We start from the raw sequence: 27,196 nt of genomic DNA, 5'->3' as shown, positions 1-27,196 counted from the left end.
CTAAATTTTACAGTGCGCCCATCATTCGGGGGTTTATCCAAACTTGGCCTCCCATTTGATATGATGCATTGACATAGCTAACCTCTGATGGTGTGATGCCAATTCCTTTTACACGCTATTCGTACTAGTAAATCCCAGTCACTGGTGCAGTTGATGGTATTGCATTATCCTTGGGGGTCACATTATACCAGTATACAGCTTCTGGAATAGAACCCTGTGTCCTGGCCGCAATTCTTTTGATGACAGATCCACTATACCGTTACCTTCGGGAAAATATGCACATCGGTAACGCATTATAATCCCCCATTCCTGCGTGAAGTTCTTAAATTCTTGACATCCAAACGTAGTGGCATTATCAATAAGAATTTCAAGCGGCTTTCAACAGTCGTATGATGTTAGATGCATCACGTCCTGTCAACAGGTGCCATATCGTAAAACGTGTCGGGTAACAATCTGTCATGGTCAAAAAATACTTGCCCTCATAATGCGTTACATCCATTCCTAATCGATACCACTTGTTCTCCACTTCAAGCTTCCCTTTTTTGCCTTTGGGACGGTGCCGGATCAATTCGTTCACACTCTCTACACGAGCGTATGGCTGAGTTGATTGATGCTCTTGTAGTTGCAGGATACACTCTTTCGACAAAATATGTGGTCCTCCGATTTCCGGGATATCAACTCTGCTGATGTATTGTACGCATCTGCTTAGGTGTTAATTGATCGGTTACGGTCGCGCCTATCTGTTGTGGAGGATCATATCCCTGCCTCATTACATCAGCCCACCTCATCAGTACTCTAGTCAAGCTATCAGCCAAATTCTGCGTCGATGAAACTAAGGTAATGCCCACCGGCAAAGTGTATTCGTCCACTAGACGCTTGATAATTGCCAGTCTCCTTCGTACTAACATATCTCTTGCAGCTCTCGTCTTAACTCGAGCCTTTCCATTCAAGGTGTCGGTCAACCAGTGGTAAACACACAGTGAGTCAGTGTGGAGATGCACAACCTCAGCCTGCCATTGCAATGCAAGGTTAATGCCAAATTTATATGCTGGAAATCATTTTTTGGACGAAGCCAGCACGCATCTTCCACAACAGCACATAATTGTACCAACAAAACACCTGTAGCCAGTGAACTTGCATCAACTCATGCATTCAGTCCATTTCCATATACTTGCCACTAATCCCAGGCAGGTCGTTCCTATGTACTCTGGACAACGTTTCAGCCATCATTTGCTGTAGAGAATCATCATCAACCATGTCGTCCCATCCTTTGATTACTGCAGTTACTCGTCTTTTTAGCATTCCTGTTGTCGATCGGAGCAATCCACAAACAGGTAGATGCCCTATAAATTCCCCGCAAATAGAAAACATAATGCGCCTTGTCAATACCATCATGTCAGTAACTCTGGAATCGGGACCTCTCCTTTTCATTGCAAGTATTGCCCTCCTCTTAGACTTCTATTCCTTACACGGACATCCCATCCTTAGGTCTTTGCTTATTGACCCCAACGATTGCAGTTTTATTCGAACCGCACCTGAAGACATTATATCCTCAATCACGTAGATGACGTCAAAGTAAGCCGAAGCAGCTTTTGCTGGGGTCCCATCCTGTATCAAAACAGTTTTAATAATTATTGTCAATATTAAAAGTGCTATAAAAGGCCAAAACCAAAAACCCCAAACGAAAGCGTTGTCCCTTGATTATCACTGCCTGAAATTGCCATAATGACTCATGGGCACGTATCTTCAGGTAGGCTCTGATAAAACCCAGCATTACTACATTACTCCCTTTTCTGACGCCACTGTATTAGTTTAGCAGCGCACAGTGCAACCATCAACATGTTGATTCAATTCTCGGTAATCCATTACGGGCCGAAGTTTGTCTTTAGTAGGTTGCTCAACAGCTATAAGAGGGATACATCATTTGGGTGGTCCCAGACGTTAACCAACCGTTATCAATCCACGGCTGAATTTCTTCATATGAGACCCTATTCTTGGTAGAAACTGCATACTCTGGAATGGGGTTGCACAGCCGATCTAGTGCCTGCCTCATAGTCCATTTCCACCTTGCAGTCTACGCCCTTTTGTTGTCATCAAACGTGACACATAAGTCGTTTTCTTCAATAGATATGCCTGCACATACTTCTTTCTCCTCTCCAAGAATTACACCTCCAGCGGATGTGATTATGACACCTCCTAATTCTTGCATTGCATGAATTCCAATCAACATGTCGTTATCAAGGGGGTTTCTTGCATCACAAGAACGTCAACGTTGGCTGTGCCACACTTCTCCGTACAAATCGTAACTGCCCCTTCAGCACAACATGCTCGGGATAAGCCAATGGTGGTCATGATGCCTACTGGTTGCCCCCGCCGCATCTGACAGCGATGCGCACTTACTATAGACCGGGTACACCCTGTGTATAACTGTGCCGATCACTGCACATCGTCAGTTTTAACGCCAATGACAGATAATCCAGTGTTTATTGGTTGGCAGTGGACAAGGGTGGCGATAGTACCTTGTCCCTAACTTCGTGTCCCGAACAGTAGAGAGGTACGTGCCCCAAATTATTGAAGCGATAGTATTGCACTCTTCTCTGTGCTCCTGGATCTACACCGCTCCTATCACTCCGGCACTCTTTAGCAAACTGATTGGCTTCCCCACATTTATAGCACAGTGGGCTTGCATGCTTATTTCTACCTGGGAGAGACTCCACATTGCCTCGAAGCGGTTCGACTGCTGCATGTCATACTAGCTGATGCAACAATTGGCTCCTGTTCCTTACAGATGTCTCGAGCACGTCTGTTGTCAATTCGTGAAATTAGTGACGATACCCGCAACAGTTTACTACTCTCCTCAGGTAAGCCTAATAAAAAGGCACAGATTAATATCTTGTAGTTGACCCAACGAAACGGTACAGATAACTTTCGTTGGTCGGCTAGGTAAACGTTAACCGTTTCCTTGGGGTGAAGTCGTCGGCTCGTGAACAATTGCCATGCAACAAACGGGTCTATTCCAAACGCTGTATACAGGTTTTGCTTGATTTCATTCCAGTCTGGTTTATCCTCGAGTTGCTAGTAGACTGCATAGGTCCCTTCGTTTTATCTTAGAGGAATGGCTGTGGCTGGTTCTTTAATTTTGAACAGTTTACGTATTTTCGCAGCCTTATTACCCTATTCGGCAATAGACGGTCCACTGGTAGATCCGTCAAACTCAGGTATCACGGAAAAGTCGAATCTGTCCATTTGTTTAGGGCCAACGCACACCAAGGGCCGAGATAGCTTAAAATGAAATACTTTGCGTGTTATTTCTTCTGCTCTTCACATCAACAATTTCTTAGTAAAGTTTGACACTGTTTTCCAAACATCCAAGCTTCTGTATACGTAATGCCACTTCTCTCAACTGCAAACGAACTTCTGCTGATAGAACTTATTATTCAAAATTCAACGTCAAACTGAACTTGCTCTCTGAAAAATCAATCCTCTTTTATCTTCAACCGTTGAATTATGCACACGTGCTACTAGGTAAGCCACGCGTGTCCCTAGTTATATACGTAAGTATATGCTTTAGAACACTTTTTAATTCAAAGTGTCTGCCTCATCAAACAAGAACACGGAAACGGTTTCGAAATGAGAATCAAGGTCAAATTCGTTTTTTTATATATTCGGTTGTGCTTTTCGTTTGGAAATGAATGGCGGCTATCAGCCTCTCATTTGTTAATCTGAGGAGCAGCGACTGTTAAAGTAAACGAATAAAACAGAGTATGCAACAACTAAATAAAACTAACCCCACTTTGAATTTTTACTAACGCCCATTTAGTTTTTTTTTATCTTGGTTTGTTGGTTATTTTTGTACATTCCGTTTGTCATTTTTCAATTTTCGTAACGTTCACGTACTGGGTTCATTCCTTGTTGATCCTACATCTTTTTTTCTCTTTTTTTTCTTAAAAAAAGAAAAGGTTACTTATTTGTGAAAGAGAGTTAATAACATATATTTAATATACGCTATTTTTTATATCTCTGTGCGAAAATATATCTCCTTTTCCCGCTGACACTTTATTTGTCGTGCTTAGCTAAACCATTTTATCCTTCTTCGACGTGCGGTCTCGTCGACCAGTGAAAAGTTTATTATAATCGGATTAAAATCAGACGTCTTTTATTTTAATTTATGTGAATACTCGCTTCAGCCAATCAAATAAAATATACAACCATTGACTTTTGCAGTTTTTCTTTCTTTTTACAACGCTAGTTACTTTGAACCATATTAGCAAGACATGATTTTTAGAACAAAAAAATTTGTTTTTTTGTACTTACGGATAACTTGGCCTCGCTAATACAGTAGTAATAATTCTCCATGCTATTCGTCTGAGGAGTTCTGTTTCAGCTCGTAGTTTACGTTTTAGTGGGCTTTTTTTACAGCAAAATAAGGCTCTTTGATGACGTCTCTATTAATTCTGTTTTCACCAAGGATTGTGGATTTTCGAAAGTGTTCGTTATTCATTTTTCGTGGATTTTTACGCTCGAATGTTGGTTTTTATTCGAACGTTGAGAAAAATTTTGTTTTTCCGGTTCTTAACCAAACTTTGGAAAAATAAATAACTTTGAAGTTTCGAATCTCCCCTCAGTGTAGAAAAACAATTATTTCGAATAACCGCATTTTTTCTGGGCCCATTTGTCGTGAATTCTTAAGAATAAATATTTTTTAAAAAAGCTGAATGCCATACAGGGATGTCTTCATAAGAATAGATTTTTCCTATCACGTCTAAAAAGGAGCTGAGAGGAAATATATTTTTGAGGAAAATAAAGATTTTTAAGGGTAAGACCAGAGTTAAAATGGAGTTCAGAAATAATGGAGTACATTTGATATGATTAATGATTAAAATCTAGCAAGCAAATCTGGAATCTAATATTCTACACTAGCAACCCATTATTAGAAATAATGATAATGAATTTAGATCTATAAACATGCTTAACAAGGATTAACAATAGTGTTTCAAACCTTGGAACACAATTTTAGTTATATTGATGGTGAAATATATGATACTGTTTCTAGATGAATATAAGAGTTTAACAAAGATTAGCAATGTAAATTCAACAAAAACAAATATTAGTAATTAAAGAATGGAGATTAACTTATACTGTTTTTAGATAAGGCACGGGTTCAAACAATGCCTAAAAATTTCTAAAATATCAAGCAGTATCATCAACGTAATAGAAAAATGCAATGAAAAATAGAGACTGGAATTTACAGCTAATGGACAACAAATAATAGTAATTAACATACAAAAGCCATCTTCAAAGGAAACTCACTATTCACATTACTGTTTATCAGATTAGTATTCTGAAAATTTGCCAATCCGGATAAAAGTTCTAAAATACAGTGGGAAAAAAGGCCCACCCGATGTGCTTGGGCGATTAGAAACTTTTTGCAAAGAAAGAAAAAGAGCTGGAGACATTAATTAACACTAGCAGAGTATTCAATGAAGATATCCAAATGGAGTTTGGAGTGGAAAAGTGCACACTACTAGTTAGAGGAAAGAGAAAACTGGAAACGACATAAGGCATGGAACTGCCCAACCCAACGAGGATTAGGACACTAGCGAAACAAGACGACAATAAATATTTGGGAGCTCTAGAAGCGGACACCATCAGCGAAACAGAAATGAAAAAGAGAATTGGAACCGAATACCCCCAGGAGAGCGAGAGAACTCCTGGAAACTAGAGTATATAGCAGAACCGTAATAAAAGGTATAAATACCCGGGAATCATCAGTAATATGTTACTATGGACCGTTTATAGGGTGGGCAAAAGAAGAACTGAGACAACTCGACCAGAAGACCAGGAAACTCGTGACCATGCATAATGCAATACACACAAAGGGCGATATTCACAGATTATAAGTTAAAAGGAAAGACGGCGGGAGAGGACTGGTCTGCATTGAAGACTATGTGAAGGACACAAAAAAGTACTAGACAAATACATAATGCAAAATACTGAAAGGATAATTATGGCAGCAAGAGACACCGAAAAACAACCCAACAAAACAGAAAATAGAGAGACAAATGATGAAACGAGAAAAGAGAAGTGGGGAGAGAAACAACTCCACGGAAAGTTCATGAAATGACAAAAGATGAGAATAATGAAAAACACCTTGACATGGATGCGAATGGACATATACACCGAGAATCAGAATCTCTAAAAACTGCAGCACAAGATAATTCGATAAGAACCAACCATCTCAAAGCAAAGATCGATAAAACACAAGAAAACAACAAATGCATACTCTGTGGACAAATAGACAGAACGATAAAGCATATAGTAATGAATGCAGTAAACTGGTGCAAAAGGAATACAAAAGCAGCACGACCTAGTGTGGAGGGCGCTGCACTGGGAATGCAAACGACTGCATTTTGAGCGTACAGGCAAATAGTAAAATCATAAACCCGTAACAGTACTCGAAAATGAGAACCGCAAAATCCTACGGGATACAGACGGGCAAACCATCCAAGTCAGAAGACCAGATGTTATAATTAAAAATGAAATAATCTTGTCAAATCGTACATTTTGCTGTCTCATCTAATTACAGGGTGAATATGAAAGAAAAGGAGAAACGGAGCAAATACACATAGCTAGTCCGAGAGTAAATGGAGAAAACCAAAATAATACCTATGATAGTAGGATAACTAAGAACAATTCAGAAAGAAAATTTGAAGAAAGAAATTGAAATCAGGGCAATTGCTGCAAAGATACAGCGATTTAATAATGAAAACGGCTGAAATATCAATTGAATGCAGTGCATAATACAAGTACACAATATCATGAAGAAACGTTACAGGGAATGAAGAACAGTGAAGCTGCATATCTACAAGTTCTACATCCCTATCACGCAACCCTCCCGCTGTCTCCTCACCATCCCCAAAGAAAAATGATACCAAAGAAACCAGAACGGTTAAGGAGAATGGAGAGAGCGATGACCAGACCTCCGCTGGACAAGCGCGAAGATAACTGGGATCTTGGGGATGCTTAGTGTCATTCAAATTCCAGTATAGACCAATGAGCGCTGCCACCGAGACATCAATGCTAAGAGTCTGTTGCAATGACGAAAATTTATTTGCACACACTATCGAAGGAGGTGGCCTTAGCTTGACGTATGGGGAGACTTGCTGTTACTCAGGTTTTAAAGAACACCACAGATTTCCAATTAGATATTTGATGACATGTGTGAAAGCTCCATGGCAGTAAAAAAAAAAGTTCAATGTTACTTCGAATTCATCTCAGAAAACAGTCTTTATTTCGATATATATTTATAATTCTGTTTGTCAATTCCAATTTAATGAAAATCCTCTAAAAATGGATGGAGACATGGCTAGAAGGGCGACTAGCGAAATTTGTTACGGGGCAAAAAAAAAAAAAAAGAGGAACGCTTTATTCTTTTTTTGCCAAAGACAGGCAGATTATTTGCGTATGTGGATATGTGTATACATATATACATATGCGTATGTTAGTACTAGACAGGACTGTTTCCACCTCCATCCCCCTACCCCTTACCCTCTACTGACCAACGACCTGGCAGTTAACTCAAAACTGGAATCCATAGAGGGAAGGAATCAGTACATTCCTGACAAAAAAACTCTTTTAAAGAAACCAACGAAATGCTAGTTTCTCTTTAAAAAAAGTTAAATGTTACTTCGAATTTATTTCAGAAAACAGTCTTTATAATTCTGTTTATCAATTCCAATGTTATGAAAATCCTCTAAAAATGAATGGAAAAATAGCTAGTCGGACGACAGGCGAATTTTCTAGTTAAATTTTAGTTCGAATTTATAACAGAAACCAGACTTTTTACCGATATTTACGTAGAAATTTGTCCCGCCTTTGAACGGGGGAATTAAATACTACTAAAGCGGCGGCGAAAATTGCCCTCCACCTCTTTTCCAATACTACATTTCCAGCGGCTAAACAGTATGCTGTAAGGTAGACTTATCGTCAAACGCCCTCTTTCAGAACATGACTTTCAACTTTACACAGTAGAATACATAGGTACTATTTTTTTTAATTGTTCCATATGTATGTGTGATAGTGCGTGATACCTCTGGGGTACACAAGAGCTTTACACTATCTCTGCATCAGAACCACGGGTAAAACAATTCTGGGTTCGGTGTTGTCACAGACACCAAAACATGAAAAATGTAAATTACAAATAATCCAAACCATGGGACCCAGTAGAAAGATCTGGGCGTCATAATCGGCAGGTGCTCCTTCGGTCGCCAGCATGGGGGACCCGGTCATCATTCTGCGAATGTTGTCCAACTTACAGAAACTCAAATGTAATGGGCGCTGAACAGGTTAGTATAACCTCCAATTTCAGGGAAGAAAATGATACCGAACAAATACAGCACCACCATGATAACCATCAAAACCAAAAACCCGAAGAAAGAAATGGACAACAAAAGAGAATAGACTCATAATGGAATGCTACTATAGAAGGCATCCTAAATATACATATGGAGGTTATCGGAAACTAATGAAAGAACTATTACTACCAAACGACAGAACAAAGAATTGCGGACCAAGCAAGACTGATACTCAAGAAAGGACGGCCCTCTAAACTAAAACTATCAGAAATTCAGCGAAAAATAAATCATGAAACTTAACAAGAAGTATCCCCAACGGAACCGCGCGTAGAGCACCCCCACAAGTTGAAGCCACACAAGTAAACACACCAAAGGCCGAGGACAAACAAAGAACGGAGTCTACAAACGTGGAAACCGAGGATAATTACACAGAACTAATAGTGGACGAAGCAAATGAAATAAATAAAATAATACAGCTGATGAACGAAGAAAAACAAAGCTCCCATCGTTAAGGAACAAAGAGCAGAAGAAATTAAAATCAGAAACAGAGACGGTTGACAAACTCCTCCCACATATCCCAACAAATAAAACCACAGTCTTTAACAACCTGATTTACGCAGGCGCCAAAATGGTAAATATGAAACTCAAATCATAAAAAAAACAACCGGTGAAAAGAGGACTGACAAAACCTGGATGAGAGATTAGACTAGAAACCCAAATACACAAACATAAAAAAGAAACACAAAATGGTCACCGGGAAGAAAGCCAGGTGAAGAAAACGGAATATTGGAAATGTAACTGACAGGGAGTGGCTAAACAAGAAACATGAAGAACTAGACCCAAAAATAAAAGCAACAGAAGCAAGATGTAGACGATGTAGATATAAATCTGAACCATGCAACCAGAACAGAACATTTGAAACTAATGAAAGCCAATTCTACCAAAATGTGAACGGAGGTAAAACAAAAACGGAACAATCAAATCCGACAGAAACAAAACTCTACTGGAGTAAAATATGGGAAGAGCGAGGAGATCACAACAGAAATGCAGAGTGGCTGAAAGGCATGAAAGAAGAGATAGATATAACAGATAGAAGAAAGAAAGAAGAGATTGACACAACAGATAGAAGAAGGGGCAGTGAATGAAATCAGCAAGGAAACCAGAAGAAAACCATAGGAGAGAACACTGGCACGACGGGATACATGTATACTGATTCCAAAAATTCACAACCTTACACGAAAGACTAGCCCAAAACCTGAGAAAATGTAGAACCACACTGCTACAGAAAGGCACGGGGAAAGGAACTGTCCCTAGCAACTGTAGGCCAATCACGTGCTTACCAACTATGTGGGAGACACTGATAGGACAACTGAGAGAACAAATCTACCACTCCCTGACTAACAGTGGACTCATCCGCGAGGAGCAAAAAGGATGCCAAAAAGGAAAAACAGGAACACATAACGTGTTATATATTGATCAAAAGATCCTAAAGGAGATAAAAAGGAAGAGCAAGAAGTTAACCATTGCATGGATTGACTACACAAAAGCGTACGACAGGATCCCCCAAGCATGGATAATTAAATGCCTAAAAATGTATAAAATACCAAGCAGGATCACCAGCGTAATTGAAAAATGCAATGAAAGCATGGATACTGGAATTGACAACTGATGGGCAACACATAAGAGAAATTAACATACAAAGATCCACCTTCCAAGGGGACTCACTATCACTACTACTGTTCATCCTATCCATAATGCCCTTGAACAGTATTCTGAGAAAGTGCCGAGCAGGATAGCAGTTCTACAATACAGAGGAAAAATGAACCACCTAATGTATATGGGCGATCTGAAACCTTCTGCAAGGACTGAAAAGGAGCTAGATACACTAATTAACACTACCAGGATCTTCAGCCAAGATATGCAAATGGATTTTGGAATGAAAAAGTGCGAACCACTAGTTATAAGAAAGGGAAAACTGGAAACGTCAGAAGGCATGGGACTACCCAATCAAACAGAAATGGGAGCACTAGGGGAAAAAGACGACTATAAATACTTGGGGATTCTGGAAGCGGATATCATCAGAGCCATAGAAATGAAAGAGAAAATTGGAATGAAATACCTCATGAGAACCAGACAAATTCCTGGAAACGATATTATATAGCAGAAACCTTATAACAGGTATAAATACTATTCACTATTAAGATATTCACTAGTAAGATAATCCGGACCGTTTTTTTTGGGGAGGTGGACAAAAGAAGAAGTGAGACAACTCGACCAGAAAATCAGGAAACTCATGACCAAGCATAATGCACTACACCCAAGGGACGGTATTCACAGACTCTACGTGGAAAGGAAAGGCGGCGGGAGAGGACATCTGTATAGAAGACTGTGTGAAGGGCACGAAAAAAGAACTATAAAAATAAATAAGGCAAAACACTTAAAGGATAATTATGGCAGGGAGAGGCACGGAAAAAACAACAAAGCAGAAAACAGAGAGACAAATGATACACGAGAAAAGTGAAGTGGCAAGAGAAACAACTCCACGGAAGATTAGAATAACGAAACCACCTGGATATGGGTGCGAAAAGGACATACAAACAGAGAAACTGAATCTCTAATAATTGCAGCACAATATAATTCGAAAAGAACCAACCATATAAAAGCAAGGATCGATAAAACACAACACAACAACAAATGCAGACTATGTGGACAAAGAGACGAAACGATAAACCATATAGTAAGTGAATGCAGCAAACTGGCCCAAAAGCAATACAACAACAGGCATGACAAAGTGGGGAGGGTGGTACACTGGTAATTGTGAAGACGACTGCATTATTAGCGTACAGCCAAATGGTACAAGCATGCACCCGCAACAGAACTCGAAAACGAGAACCACAAGATCCTATGAGACATGGACATACAGACGGACAAACCCATCCAAGCAAGAATACCAGATGTCGTAATAAGTAAGAAGAAAGAAAAATCCTGTCAAATCGTAGACTTTGCAGTCCCAGCTGACCATAGGGTTAGTATGAAAGAAAAAAGAGATACGAAGCAAATACACAGAGTTAGCCACAGGGTTAAAAGAGATTTGGATGATAAAGAAAATCAAAATAGTACCGATAGTAGAAGGAACACTACGAACAATTCCGAAACACTTATGAAAAAGACTGTCAGAAATTGGAATCAGAGGAATAACTTCAAAAGTACAACGACTAACGATAATGAAAACGACTGAAATATTAAGGAGAACCCTTGAATGCGGAGAATAATACAAGACAGTATAATGACTAAGCCTTACAGGGAATGAAGAACGCCGATACTGCATATCTACAAGTTCTACACCCGCCAACATGCATCCCCACTTTGTTTCATCACCGTTCCTTATAATACAAAAGTGATATCAAATGGCCGAGAAGGGTCAATAAGGACTGAAAAACCGAGCAGAGATCGGCTTAACAAGCGCAAAGAGAACTGGGACCTTGTGGAGGCTCAATGCCACTCAAATTCCAAAATAAACCAAGTGCCACTCCCAACGAGAAATCAATGGTAAGTGGTTGTTGCGATGATGCATATTCATTTGCAAATGCTATCGCAGGCTGTGGAGAGAGCTGGACGTCTGGGGAGACTTGTTGTCACTCAGCTTCCAGAGTACACCACAGGTTTCCAATCAGATCGTTTGTTGACTAGTGTGAAAGCTCCATGTGAGCCAGTAATAATAATAATAATAATAATAATAATAATAATAATAATAATAATAACAATTATAATAATAATATTAACATTAATAATAATAAAAATAATAATAACATTAATAATAATAAGAATAATAATAACAATAATAATAAATATAATAGCAATAATAATATCAATAATAATAACAATGATAATAACAATAAAAATAACATTAATAATAATAACAATAATAATAACATGATTAATAATAATAATAAGCATAAGAAGAAGAAGAAGAAGAAGAAGAAGAAGAAAAAGGGCATAAACAATAATAACACATCTTATTTTTCTACAAACACATATAATACACATACTCTAAACACACCTCGGAATACATATAACAATATTAGATACAGATTGAATTAACTTTTGCTAATCAAACATCATTGTATTAAACGATAATCTAAACCCCAAATCTTGACAGGAATCTACATACCATTAATACTACCCAAACGCCAGACCAGATATATTGGTTCCACTTCACTGGGGCGCATGGAGAATAATCAGACAGTAAATAATGCACGTAACAAACCAAACTTTACGCCCCAAATGCTCCCTAACTTGGATTAAGTATATGGTGGAGTGATATACAAACTGCCATTACCGTATCATTGTCCGGTCAATATGACGAGAAAATACCCCTACAACGAAGAAATTGCAAGATTTCTTTTTCCGTTTTATGACAGGTTGTCGGTACTATACATCATACTAAACGTTGGACTAGATTTTAGCATTGGAAAGTTTTAGGTTTCGAAGTTGAATATTTTCGACTAACGAGCCATTTTCCATTATGTTTAACTCACTAATATTGTCATTTTCCATGATAAACCCACCCATTTAGCATTTTTATCCACACACACACACACACGCAGTCATATATATATATATATATATATATATATATATATATATATATATATATATATATATATATATATTAGTCTCACACATACACACATGCATTCAGGCAGCCCGTTGGAAATTATTCTAATTTCTTGTCTTATTATCATATCTTTAATTCATTAGAACTTTCGTTTTTTCCTCAGTTAGAACATGTGGTGAATGGTATTTTCATGAGCTTACATAGCCATAAATATCAAACACCTGATGAAATTCTTCTGGTAACTTATTTAGCAGAGAAACCTTATAATGTCAGCTAAACCATATACAAAACCTTTTTGTCTTGTATTATTTTAATTTCCGTCATCTTTGCTTATGATAATTATTCTTATGTGATCGGGCTCTCATAACCTATACTAATGATTTTAGTATATTCATGCCCAGAATAAACGCTACATATATCAGAAGCTATAACACGGGATAGTGTGCCTTTCCTGTCTGTACCACATATTCAGATATAGGCCAAGCTTTTTACTCGTTTTTCTTTTTTGCGAAAAAAATTGGCTTTGAACGTGTGAAATTTCAAAACACATCATCTTCACAGTCTCTGGTAAAGTATTAATAAAATGACGGGTCTAAACATTTTAGAGTTTATATAAAGTGTACTCAGACATGCAGCAAGCTCATTAACCAGTCTGTGGGCAAAGATTTTGCGGCTAAAATGTGTAAAATTAAAGAGTTGACCTTTGCAGACTCTTTCAAACTCCTCAGCCAATTTGCTATTTAAACACTTGAGATTTAGATGTAGGTTACCTAAAAGAAAGTCTTTTTACACACACACCCACACACACCCATATATATATATATATATATATATATATATATATATATATATATATATATATAGATAGATAGATAGATAGATAGATAGATAGATAGATAAATATATAGATAGAGAGAGAGAGACAAAGAGAGAGAGAGGCCGAGACAGACATATGCACATAAAGTTATGAACTTCACATAGGGCCCGAACAAAGCTGAGCTGAACTGCCGGTAACGAATATATCTATTCGTTCGCAAATCTGATTTTGTTTGTTCATAAAAACCATGTTATTATACGTATTGTGGCTAATACTTTCATATAGTTTTGTCTGCGGAATCAACATTCTTGAGTTCTTATTTGTAAAAGTGCAATAAATTTTAATTAGTGTTATAGAATATAATTCAATTTCTTATATATATCTATATATCTATAAAAGTGTGCGTGTCTGTCTGTCTGTGTGTCTGTGTGTCTGTCTGTCTGTGTACATTTCCCCACGCAATAACTCTGTCAATTTTTAGTCTATAGACTCGAACTTTGAAATACCGGGTACTGAGCTTTGGGAAAATCGATGTGACGGGTGTCAGCCAGAAATTTGGCTGTTAAGGGGTCACATTTCAACGATTTGACCTTTAAGAACTCTACCGAACTCCTCCGACAATTTTGGGTCTAGACACTTGAAATTTTAGATATAGGTTCCTCTAACCTGGATCTAACTTAATAAAGTGATTTGAGCCCGAAACTTTAAATTTTAAGAGGTCATAATAGGGGTCAAAGTTTTAAAAAATTAACTATTTTTTTTTGTTTTTTTGCTTTTTTTGCACAGCATACACCTCGAAACACCCGAGCAACGCCGGGCACCCCTGCTAGTATATATATAATATATATATATATATATATATATATATATATATATATATATATATATATATATATATATATATATATACTAGCAATTCCGCCAGGTTTTGCTCGGGACCTATGTACTGTTCCTAACTTTAAGTGAATATCTACATATTAAAAAGATCGCAGACGTCAATTTTTTGTTTAAATTTGACCCCAAATTTTATCTTTTTACTTTCATTGTTTTGGACTCAATTTAAACTTAAATATTTGACTCATGCCCAAGTAACCTACATCTAAAATTTCAAATGTTTCGACACGAAAGTGGCGTAGGAGTATGGTAGAGTCAGCAGATATTAATTCTGTAAACTTTGACATCTTGGGAGCCAAATTAATGCCGAAAAACTGATTAAAAATCTTGCTGCATGTCTGAATACCCTTTATATAAAATTTCAAATGTTCATACCCAAAATTGGCCTCATAGTCTGCTAGAGACGGCAAAGGTAAAATCTTTTGAACATTGACCCTTTGAAAGCCAAATTTTCAGCAAACAAAAAAAAAGATGAAAAAAGTTACCCTGTCTTAATACACATGTAAATTATCCAATTTTTAGACCAAAAATTGACAGAAATTTTGTAGAGACGGCAAAGATTAATTTTTTCACACTTTGACCTCAAATATGCCCCCTTACCATTTATTCTTTGGACTCAAATAAAATTATAATGTTAGATCTAAATTCATGTCCAAGTGACCTATATAAAAAATTTTAAGTGTTCAGACCCAAAATTGAGGGAGGAGTTTTGTAGAGTTATCAAAGGTCAACTCGTTGAACTTTGACCTATTAACAGCCAAATTTCTGGCTGAAAACAGATTAAAAAGATGTCCCCCAGGTTTCAATACCCTTTATCTCAAATCTCGATTATGTAGACCGAAAATTGATAGAGTTGTTTGGTAGGAAAGTGTGCACAGACAGACAGATGCACACACGGAGCCATTTTCACTTTCAGAGATACTAGCATTTCAGCCCGGCTTTGCCCGTGTGTTTGGAGGTGTATGTTCAACAAAAAAAGGCGGTATATTTTTTAAACTTTGCCCCCTATTTTTAACCTTTACCATATTTTGTTCTGGGCTCAACTTATAAAGTTATGTCCAAAGAAGCTATATCTGATATTTCAAGGGTTTAGACCAAAAAGGCGGAGGAGTTTGGTAAAGTTGTCAAAGGTCAAATCGTGTAACCTTTACCCTTTAACAGCCAATTTTTTTTAGCCGAAAACGGATTACAAAGATTGCCCCAAATCTTAGGAGCATGTATATCAAATTTCGTCAGACACACAGGCACACTGATACACAGGCACGTAAACTTTTATAGATATACTAGCATTTAATGCAGGCGTTGCCTGGAAGTTTGGATGTGTGTGTTGAGCAAAAAAAAGGTGGTAGTACAAAGGCAGGCTCGAACCCGTACCGTGATGGACGAAAAGAACGTAGGAAACCCCTGACGTCTGTGTTTTTACGACCAGCGCATAGACCGGAAGTGGTGTAGGTTAAAATAAAGGCTAGACAATAGAAAAGAGAAGATGACTTACAAAAATATCGGCGAAAAAAGCGACCTCCCCATGTAGAAAAATGCCGAGTTGAAGGTGAAGATGTTTATGTGTTTATCTTATTTTTCGATATTTGTCGCCTGAAAGATCGAACTTCAAAACGATGATAATCTTGAAAAAATCAGTCGGCTCTGTCGAAAGTTTAAGGCACACATGCCCACATACATACATACATACATACATACATACATACATTTATATATTAGTAACTTAAAGATTTCGATCCAAACCGATTAAAAAGCTTACCCTACCTCTGAATACCCTTTTTATCAAATTTTTAGACCAGAAAGTGTCTGAGTAATTTGGTAGAAACCGCTGGGGGTATTTTTTTTAACTGTGCCCCCCTGTTATGACCCAAATTACATTTATTCTTTGGGGTTCATATCAAGTTGTTATGTGCGATTCATATCCAAGACACTTATATCTAAAATTTTAAGAGTTTAGACCCAAAATATTCGGAGAGTTCTAAAAGATCAAATCGTTGGACTTTGAAACCTTAATAGTTAAATCTCTGGCCGAAAACCGATCACATAACTTTTCCCAAATCTCAGTACCCTGTATATCAAATTTAGAGTCTGGAGGCATTAAATTGATAGAGTTATTGCGTAGGGAAATGTACACCCACAGGCAGACACAGAGACAGAGAGATACACAGACACGTTCACTTTTATAGATATATAGACTAGCATTTAAGCCCGGCGTTTCCCGGGTGATGGATGTGTATATGGAGCATGAAAATGTTGCCAATTTTTTAAAATTTTGACCTCTATTATAACCCCTTTAACATTTCTTGTTTTGATCTCACATCCCATTTTTAGGTTTGATCCATGCGCAAGGAACCAATATCTAAATTTTCAAGTGTTTAGAATAAAAATTGTCGGAGGAGTTTGGTGAAGTTCTTAAAGGTAAAATTGTTGAACTTTGCCCCATTAACAGCCAAATTTCTGACCGAACACGGATTACAAATAGTTTTCCAAATCTCAGTACCTTGTAGATCAACTGTCGAGTCTGTAAACTGAAAATTGACTGAGTATTTTCCTAGGAAAATGTACACACACAAACTCACAGGCACACATATACGCTCACTTTTATAGATTAAACAAAAAAATATACGTATTCATAAATATATATGAAAACAATTTTGTGTTTGCTGTAAACTTTTTACACACATATTATGTAAGTATAAATCATGTAGAATATCTGCCTGAATATAATTACACGTAATAGTAAACTTAAGATGATCATTCTATAAGAAAACCGAAGAAAACTAATAATCAAAAAAACACTAAAATTTTAGGTTTTATAGTAAAATCAACTAAATATTTTCATTATAAAAAATATGTCCCTTCTGAAGCTAAGCAACATAGGACGTATGTGTTTATTTTTGTTGCTAGAACGGCCGATAGAGATCTATAGTCAGCCAAAGAACAGGGGCCGATAAATCTTACTTTTTGAAAAGTTTGTGCAACTTATCTCTGAAAAAAACATATGTTCAATTATTTATAAACAATATCAATATCAATATATTTTTTCAATGGTTGTTTTCAATGTGTTTACATTTTTATATAACACTTTTGGAATTACAATAAATACTACTAAGCGAAGTTTATGTGTCGGCAGAAGTGTAAAAACAATCACTGGGAAGAAGATGTAAACAGACTCCACTGTCCCTTGTAACTGTACAAATATAATAACTAAAATTATATTCCCAAAATGTTTCAATGAAAATTGCACAAAATAAAATGCTTCTTATATGCTTTTGGTACTATTTTTTAATAGTTGATTTTTTCTCATGTTAAATTTCACATGTTTTCAAATCAACATTGAATAGAATAATTACAAAACTTACTTAATTTTATAAGGACGTCCAATGATGGATTAATCTTGTCATATCAATGCAGGAGCTGCGAGAATCAGCTTATTCCACTTTGACAGAGTTCAAAATAGACTTCGTATCTTAGTGGTGGAAGCCCTTTTCTCTTCCCTACTCCCTCTTTACCACAGAAGAAAAGTTATGATCCTGTCTCTGCTTGATCGCTATTTTCATGGCAAGTGTCCATCTGAGCTCCAACCTATGGTATACCCTTGTCAAACCGTCACGAACAACGTTCGTCTAGTTAAAACACTGTCTATAATTTTCTATACACTTTGGATACATTTTATACATTAAAATTATAGTTTGATTAAGTCTATAAATGTTTCATGCCTATAAAATTATATTCTACTACATTGACTAACTACACTTATATTTTTATACGTGTTTATATAACTTTATATAAACATAATTCTAAAACGTCTATAAGTTGTTCGTATTTAAAAAAAAAGTTATTCTTTATTGTTACCTATAAATAATTAATTGAAAAGAAATATAAAAATATTAAAAATACATGTCGTAGAATTTTTATAGTTTAAAATTTTATTTTGATACATTTGTATGCAATAAATGTTAAAATTTCCATTTACTTTGCGTTGTCGGGAAGCCTGTTTATATTAGAAGTTGTTTCTTATTCAAAGAACATGACTCAATCATTCATCTACATTGCTGACATGTTGCTGAGCTGTTGAAATTCCAAAAATATCCACAGAGATAGAGATAGAGAGAGAGAAAGAGAGAGACAGAGAGATGTGTTTCTGTCCTTGTGTTCGTAATCTAAGTAAATTTCGCCCTGTAACAGAAATTTAAAATAGCGTAACATCACGTATAAATCGAAAAGAACCAATCTTTTTACTTTGTTTAATAAAGGTCTGGTCTATTTCGACATCAAAACAGCGGGGCAATGTAGCCAGAAAAAAAAAGTGTATCATTGCATCGCCACAATTTAATGGAAAGTTACCGTTCGTATATTAATGTAAACTATATCGAGAATGTATCTAATGTAAATTATATCGAGAATGTATCTCTTATACTACTAACTACATATACTATAGGGGAAGTCGGGGTAAGTTGAGCATAGGGGTAAGTTGAGCCACCCCGTTTTAACCACAATTGACTAAGCCAATCCAAGATTGTATGCAATCTATAAACAACTGATCACGTGACTTTACCCTCCACCATTTTTGCTGAACCAATATCGGAGGTTGATGCAGTAAAAGAAAATCAGATTTCGTGCCAAAAAAGTAAAATAAAGCGTTACAGAGGTGAGTGCATGTTTCTTGTGTGTAGTAATAGTTTTATTAGATATAATATGTGGTAGTTGTTTGTTCAATTACTTGCCTTCACACCTGTAAAAGATTGTTACATTCACCACACATGAGATGCATGCATTTGAACAAACAATTCAATGAGGTCAGACTGGGGTAAGTTGAGCCAATGCTAATGGGGTAAGTTGTGCCACTGGCTCAACTTGCCCCATATGTCTTTTTACACGTTTTCAAGAAACAGATGAATGTGCAACCACATAAGTAGGCCTGTTATAGAGTGAATTCAAAATGCATGTTGTATAAGTTACATGCTCTACTTGTATAAGAATTAGATCTATGGGTTACCTGGTAAATGTTTAAGATGGGTAAGCCGTGCTTGGATAGGAATTTGCATGCTGTACAGGCGCTTTGTTATTCTAATAATAATAATTATTTTTATTATTACTATTATCATTATTATTTTTATCATTATTATTATTATTATCCTTGTAGAATCAAGAATACACTTATCTCCCCTCTCCACCAATATGGACTAGGCTACAATTAGTCAGGCATGGTGAGTTATTCCATTTGGAGGCGCCTGATTGGCTAAACGTGCCAGGAGAGGCAGGTGCCTCTCTACAAATGCCAGCTGTTCTGGCATTCATTGTTCAATGTTCCAGACTTATGCCAGGAACTCCACTGAATCAACTAGTTCACTCTAGTAATATTCTACATCATTATCGGATTTATTGTTAACTTAATTTTTATTTTTTGTGTGTTTCACAGAAAAAAAGCCGACCAGACATGCGCCACTACGTGCGAAAGACAAATCGTGGACAAACTCCTACATAAGTTATGGAACAGTCTGCTGCCGCTGTTACTGGAGGTCAGAGTGTGAGGAGTGCTGCAAAGGACTTTAACATTGATCGAATGACACTGAAGCGGTACATGGACAAACAAGACAGTCAACCAGCAGGGACTGCTTACACACCTGTTTCCTTACGGCAATTGGTTTTTAGTCCTGAAATGGAAAGGGATTTGGCTGACCACGTGAAACAATTGTCAGACATGTTTCATGGTTTGTCATTGAGAAGATGTTGCACACTGGCATATGAGTTTGCTAAAAAAACTGTCTCAATCTGCCACCAAGTTGGGATCGTGAGAAAAAAGCAGGACATGATTGGTGGTTGGGCTTCAAGAAGCGCCGGAACCTGGCAATTAGAGTAACAGAAGCAACATCTTTTAGGCGTGCCACAGCCTTTAACCGCCCAGTTGTTGATAAAATTTTTCAACAACTTGAGTCAGATAATGGACAAGTACAAGTTCTAACCAAGTGATATTTACAACACTGATGAGACTGGGTGCACCACCGTTCAAAACCCTGGAGCCGTTGTCACAGAAAAAGGAAAGAAACAAGTTGGTTCAATCACCTCCGCTGAATGCGGGGAATTGGTAACGGTGGTGTACACCGTGAGTGCAATTGGATCAGTCGTGCCTCCTCTGTCCATCTTTCCCAGAGTCCACTACAGAGATCACTTCATCAGAGGTGGGCCAACACAGTGCATAGGGAGGGCAACACGAAGTGGCTGGATGAATGAAGAGGTGTTTGTGGAATATTTAAATCACATCATCAAGCACACCAGATGCTCACCAGGAAAGAAAACCCTCTTAATCCTCGACAACCATGACACACACATTTCTTTGAATGTTGTGAACACAGCAAGATCTCATGGCGTTGTCTTACTGACCATTCCACCACACACTTCCCATCGTCTCCAGCCGCTCGACCGGTCAGTGTATGGACCCTTCAAAACAGCGTACAACAGAGCCATGGATGGGTGGCTACGATCCAATCCAGGGAAAACAGTAACAATATATGAAATCACAGCTCTAGTGAACCAAGCCCAGATGATTGCCATGACACCATTGAACATTGCTGCTGGATTCCAAGCCTCGGGCATTCATCCATTTAACCGGGACATCTTTAGTGAAATTGACTTTCCCCTTCTCTTCCAACTGACCGTGAGCAAAATGTGGCTGCAGAAAGCCTTGAGGCAAATTCTACTGTGGAAGATGCAGGAACATCAGGTGAGGTTCCTGGAGCAGTCTTGCCCATGCACAGTGATGATGTTCGACCACAAAAACAGCAAGAAGATGATCTTATGCAACCATCCGCATCTGGGTCTTGTGTTTCATCTTGCTCACATGATGTCATGCATCGTCCATACATTTCACCATCTGTAATTCAGCCATTTCCGAAAGCAGCACCAAGAAAGGCAAGAAGAGGTGGTCACAAAAAGGGCAGCTCAAAGATTTTGACTGACAGCCCTGAACGACAGAAGCTGATAGCCCTTTCTGAAAATAGAAAGAGGAGCCTATTAACAAAAACAAAGTGTTTGTTCAATGCTGGTGGGAAAAAGTCATGTCCCCCGAGATCTATAACCCCATGTTCAAGTGACACTGATGATTCAGATTTTGAATTTGATGATGTGTCATCAGATAGTGATGGTGATATTGATCTGGATAGCCCAATTGACTTTGTGGTTGTCAAAAGTGCTGGCAAATCACGAACTGTGAACTATATTGCCCGGGTAGACACTCTCAACGGGGAGGACTTTGAGTTTGAAGGTGTTTTCCTTCAAAAAGTTGCTGGGAAGGTAGGAACGGACAAGCCTGTGTTTGTTCCAAACCCAAAGGACGAAGCGTGTTTCAATACAGAAGATGTGGTTTACAAGCTGCCACAGTCAAATAGTGTTGGCAGTTCTTCCGTTGTTCTAGCCAGCTCGTTTTCAGCTGTGACTTGTCACAGTGGCAACTTCATTAACTTACTTTCAGATATATGTTTCAAATTTTGTGCTGGTTCATTCGCTGTAATTAACATTTCTACTTCATTATTATAATTTGTTTTATAACCACAGCAACAATTTTGGGCTTGTTCTTTCTTTATTTGCAACACATTTTTGCGTGGCACAACTTACCCCAGAGGTTGGCTCAACTTGCCCCATGGTCGGGGCAAGTTGAGCCATTTGATATGCATTTTTATAAAGCACATGGTCGGTTTAGGTGTACTAGCAGAAAACTGCAACTTATTTCAAAATGTTCCCAAATAAAAGAATTTTATAATAATACACTCATCTTTGCAAAATAATTAGTCGTTTGGGTTCTGAAGAGCCAAAATGGAAAATTGGCTCAACTTACCCCGACTTCCCCTATCACTAACACGGTGTCGCGAAGATTGACTCTCGACCTCTCCGACTCTAGTCCGCTGTTGTAACATATGGGACGCATGGTTGCCATCTTTTGAATTTCTAAGCATCAGGGTAGATAATAGTAAGCTTTTGCAGAGCGAGAGAAATGCTTACAAATTAAAAATATCGAAGCATGATATATTAACACAAAAACAACAACTCAGTTAAATAATTTCAATTACAAATACAGTCGAAATATTTTTATTATTATATTTTCACTCCAAACAATGCACATTGCAACTTTCATGTAGGGGACTACTATCAGGGACATAATCTAAAGGGGTAATATATATATATATATATATATATATATATATATATATATATATATATATATATATATATATATATATAAAACAAAATAGTCCGCCCAGCGAACTCGTAATAAACCAACATGTGACTGTGGCAAAAATCTTTATATATATTAGTAAAAACATAATTCCTATAATATAATATGCTTGAGGACGATGAAAGTATTCTATCAAAAGCGCTCGCTTTTCGACCCAACTTAAACAATTAGGAAACAAAGACAAAAGAAAAAAATATTCTGAGGTTGGAGAAGATACAAAACTGGATATTAAAACAGAAGAATTATGTGCTTTTTAATAACACTTGTCAGAATGAGAAGATGCTGCCTAAATATACATAATATATATATATATATATATATTATGTATATTTACATACAGATATATACATATACATATATAAATATATATATATATATAGCAATATATATATATATATATATATATATATATATATATATATATATATATATATATATAGCAATTTTTCTATAGAGAAGTAGATACTTTTCATGAATATTCTTATAATTTGTCTCCAACTTTTCACTATTTTCAATTAACTTCAATGGTAATTTTTTCATATCTCAGAGAATTATGCATGCAGTTATAATACATTTACATTACTCTTATTTTTATTTATGATTAGTATAATTATTCTTACATATGACTGAGCATGTAACTATCTTTCATTTTTCACTGATGGAAATCAACAAAATTTCATCAGTCCAAAATTTGTTCTACGATAAAAAAGGATCTCTAACAATGTCTTTTCTTTAAGGAACACAAATCTAAAAATACTATTAGACTAATTCCTTATTTCCATGAAAATCATTGTTTGCGCGATAGTTTTGTACAATAACGATTATTAAAGTAAAAGTGTGTTGATATAAAATCAATAAAAATCTATTTTATTGTTTTCAATACTGCTAATTCATTGTCATGATCTATCTTAAAAATTTATTAATCGAATCTTGTTTAATTATTTCACAATCGTATGCCATGTTCAGTGTAAATCCAAATAATTTTATTTTTTAATGGAAGTAATCCTTAATGATATGCTTTTCAATTCTACATGTGGTATTGTTTATGATACAGGTATTGAGGCTATGCCACTCTATTTATCTTTCTCAATCAAAACATTCATGAATTCTTATTTTTCATCATGTTTCTCTAGCATAGGTGTTATGCTTATATATCTTTTTAAAATAAAAAAGTGTATACTGACATTTAGGGACCAAATACAATAAATACGTCGATCCCTCTTCTAGAATGTAAAATATCTGATTCGTTAGAAACTATAGGCCCTCTTTTTTACATGGTAGTAACAATTTATCAAGGCCTCAAAGTCATTCCGGGATAAGGGTTATTGCGTGTACAGCAATCAATAGGATAAAATCGTAGTAATCGTAAGTAATGGAGATTTGATAAAGTGTCTATCTTAAGGGAGCGATTTATCAGGAATTTGTATATGTTTGACTAGAAGTCATGCAAGTTGTAGTTAGGTGGGAAAAGGGCAAAGAGAACAGAGTTCCACAGGCGAGCAATTCTAAGAAAGAATTTTTGTTCATGGCATCTACGTTTTGATTTAGCCACAGATATAGAGTGGGGAAAATTATTGACGGTGTTTTCAGCTAGACGGGTGATTTTCGTGAAATACTCACGAGGGGGGCCAGAGTTTGGTGCTCAGCTGAGCACTTGCCTGGGAAATAACGGTAAAAGAAAGAAAGACTCACAACGTCTCTTCTGTGGGAAACAGATTGCAGGGAAGATAAAAGGGTATCTTCGACTAGCCACGAAGTCTATTTGTCAAGGAAGAATATGTGTTTTAGCAGCTCCTGCCCAGATGTGGCAGCAGTACACCTTCCTTGGACAGACTTGGCTTCTATATAGATAGAGAAGTACATCAACTGTGAGATATGATCTGGAGCGGTAGAAGGATCCTACCATTTTTCCAGCGACCTTGCCAGCAGGTTGATGTAGATGCTCCATTTCATATCAGGAGTAAAGGTCAATCCATGTTTTGGGAGATCATTCATTGAGAGCAGGAAGAGAGTTGGACCCAGGTCGGACACCTGAGAGACCCCAGCATTCATACTGTGGGCCTCTGATTTATGCCCATCAACCACTACTCTTATGAGCCTATCAGAGAGAAATGATTTAATGATTGAGAAAATATTTCCTGTTATACCATAGCTGGAAATCTTGTGAAGTAGGCCTTATGGAAGGACTTTTCAATGTCAAGAGCAATTGCCTTAGGAAGGAAGCCTTTGTCGAGATATTCACTAATCATATGAGATATAACCGTTAGAACATCTGCTGTAGATCTAGCAGAACGGAAAACGTATTGCCTATCATTTAGAAGGTTATTTCTGCTAAGGTGATTGATTACTCCTTCATTTATTATGGATTCCAGCAATTTACTCATGACGCACCGAACACTTATTGGTCTGAGAGCGAGATGACTTATCAACTGAATTTTTACATACACGCATACTGATGAGGTTGTCCAGGGTGTTAGAAATCACTTCTCCTAAAGGCAACTCTTAAAAAGATTTGTAAGTATGGGGTGCAAGTTCTGGTTGAAGCTTTTTCAACACTATAATTGGAATGCGGTCAGGGCTAGTTGCTTTACTGGAATCAAGGTTCTTGATAGGCTTGGCGACTCCATGCGCATATATTTGTATGTTGCGTAGCGTTTCGGCTCTTATAGGAGGAAATACGGGGAGTCGATGATCTTCTCATAGGGTAGTATTAGCTTCAAAGTTCTAGGCATATACTTTGGCTTTGTCTGATTCTGACGAGTACCCCAGGTCCATTGATGATGGTTGGGATAGATCGCACGCCTTCGTTCAGGAACCTGTTTGATATTTGCCAAAACTGGTGGGAACCAATCCGCTGCTCATCTACTTTGGATTTAACGGACTGAGCATGTAACTATCTTTCATTTTTTATTACTTTTTTACAGTAGTAGCTAGCAGTCCTGAAATCAGCTTTAGTCTGAATACATCTATTACGTTAGTAGCTATGGAAAAATGATTTCTGTGCGCGATGGCAACAGCACATTCTGGGGAGAACCATGCCTTGTTATTAGGTTTTTATTGGATTTTTATGGATGGTATGAATCGGTCTATACCTACAATTATCCATCTTGCGAGGTCTGATACTATAGAGGGCACATCCTTTTTAAACTTTTAATGCAGAAGTAGATCAGATATAAACGTGCGGAATTTTCTGAATTGACTGACTGGCGAGTTTAGAATCTAATGATCGATATACCTTTTAATGAAAAATTATGTAAAGCCAAAACATGTATATATATATATATATATATACACGCGTTTTACTATATATATATATGTATATATATATATATATATATATATATATATATATATATATCTGTGTGTGTGTGAGTGTGTGTGTGTGTGCGTGTGTTTGTGCGTGTGAATATTTCCAACCAATTATATATCTTTGCGACTCGGTGAAGTTTCAATTGTTACAGTGTCTTGTATGCTGCAATTACATTACTTAGGTGCGTATATGCGTCGAATTTTGCCTTTCTAATAATGGAATGGAAAAGAAAAATAAACAGTGGGTCTTTATACAATGTAATATAGTGTACTCTGTATATACTGTAGTCAAAATTGATATTTTTTAAATGGAATATAGTCAATTAGAATATCAGCAATAGCGATTATGGGAGGAAAGAGCTATAATGAACAACTCACTAACGAGGCGGGACAACCACATCAGACAGTTAATGAGGTTTGCTTTGATGTTTCAAATAACTTAATTTTTTGTCATATTTTGGTAAAGTAACCCAATGCAATGACTACATTAATGATAAAATTACACCCATTATTTTATGCATATTTTCAACACTAAATACTAGCATAATGCAAGATTGAACAAATATGCAAATTAGTAGTAAGCACTTATATAGCAATGTGTGCATTATAAAAATAAAATTAAGGAATATATTGATCGAGAACCAATGAACCATTTTAACTATTTGGATTTTACATATAGGATGAAATCCTCTGAAGCGATATTGAATAACGCTTGTTACGTAAGAAAAAAGGAAATAATAACGTGTAACATTAATAAGATTACTGGAAACTGAAGATTGGCGCATTTTCTTGGAAAACGGGAAATATTCATAGCTGACCGATTTGAACTCTTAATTGACGAAGGTATTAACATATTTGCAAACAGTTAAACACAATTAGCCCACTTATGAACGTGTTTTAAGATTGTTATGTCTTTGTTTTTACGAGCGTTCAATTATTTGAAAACACTTGGGTATCTATTTGCAATTATT

The sequence above is a fragment of the Euprymna scolopes genome, chromosome 4 (assembly GCF_053919585.1).
Source record: "Euprymna scolopes isolate OS-2025 chromosome 4, ASM5391958v1, whole genome shotgun sequence".
NCBI lineage: Eukaryota > Metazoa > Mollusca > Cephalopoda > Sepiida > Sepiolidae > Euprymna > Euprymna scolopes.
This window is presented reverse-complemented; position numbering follows the sequence as displayed.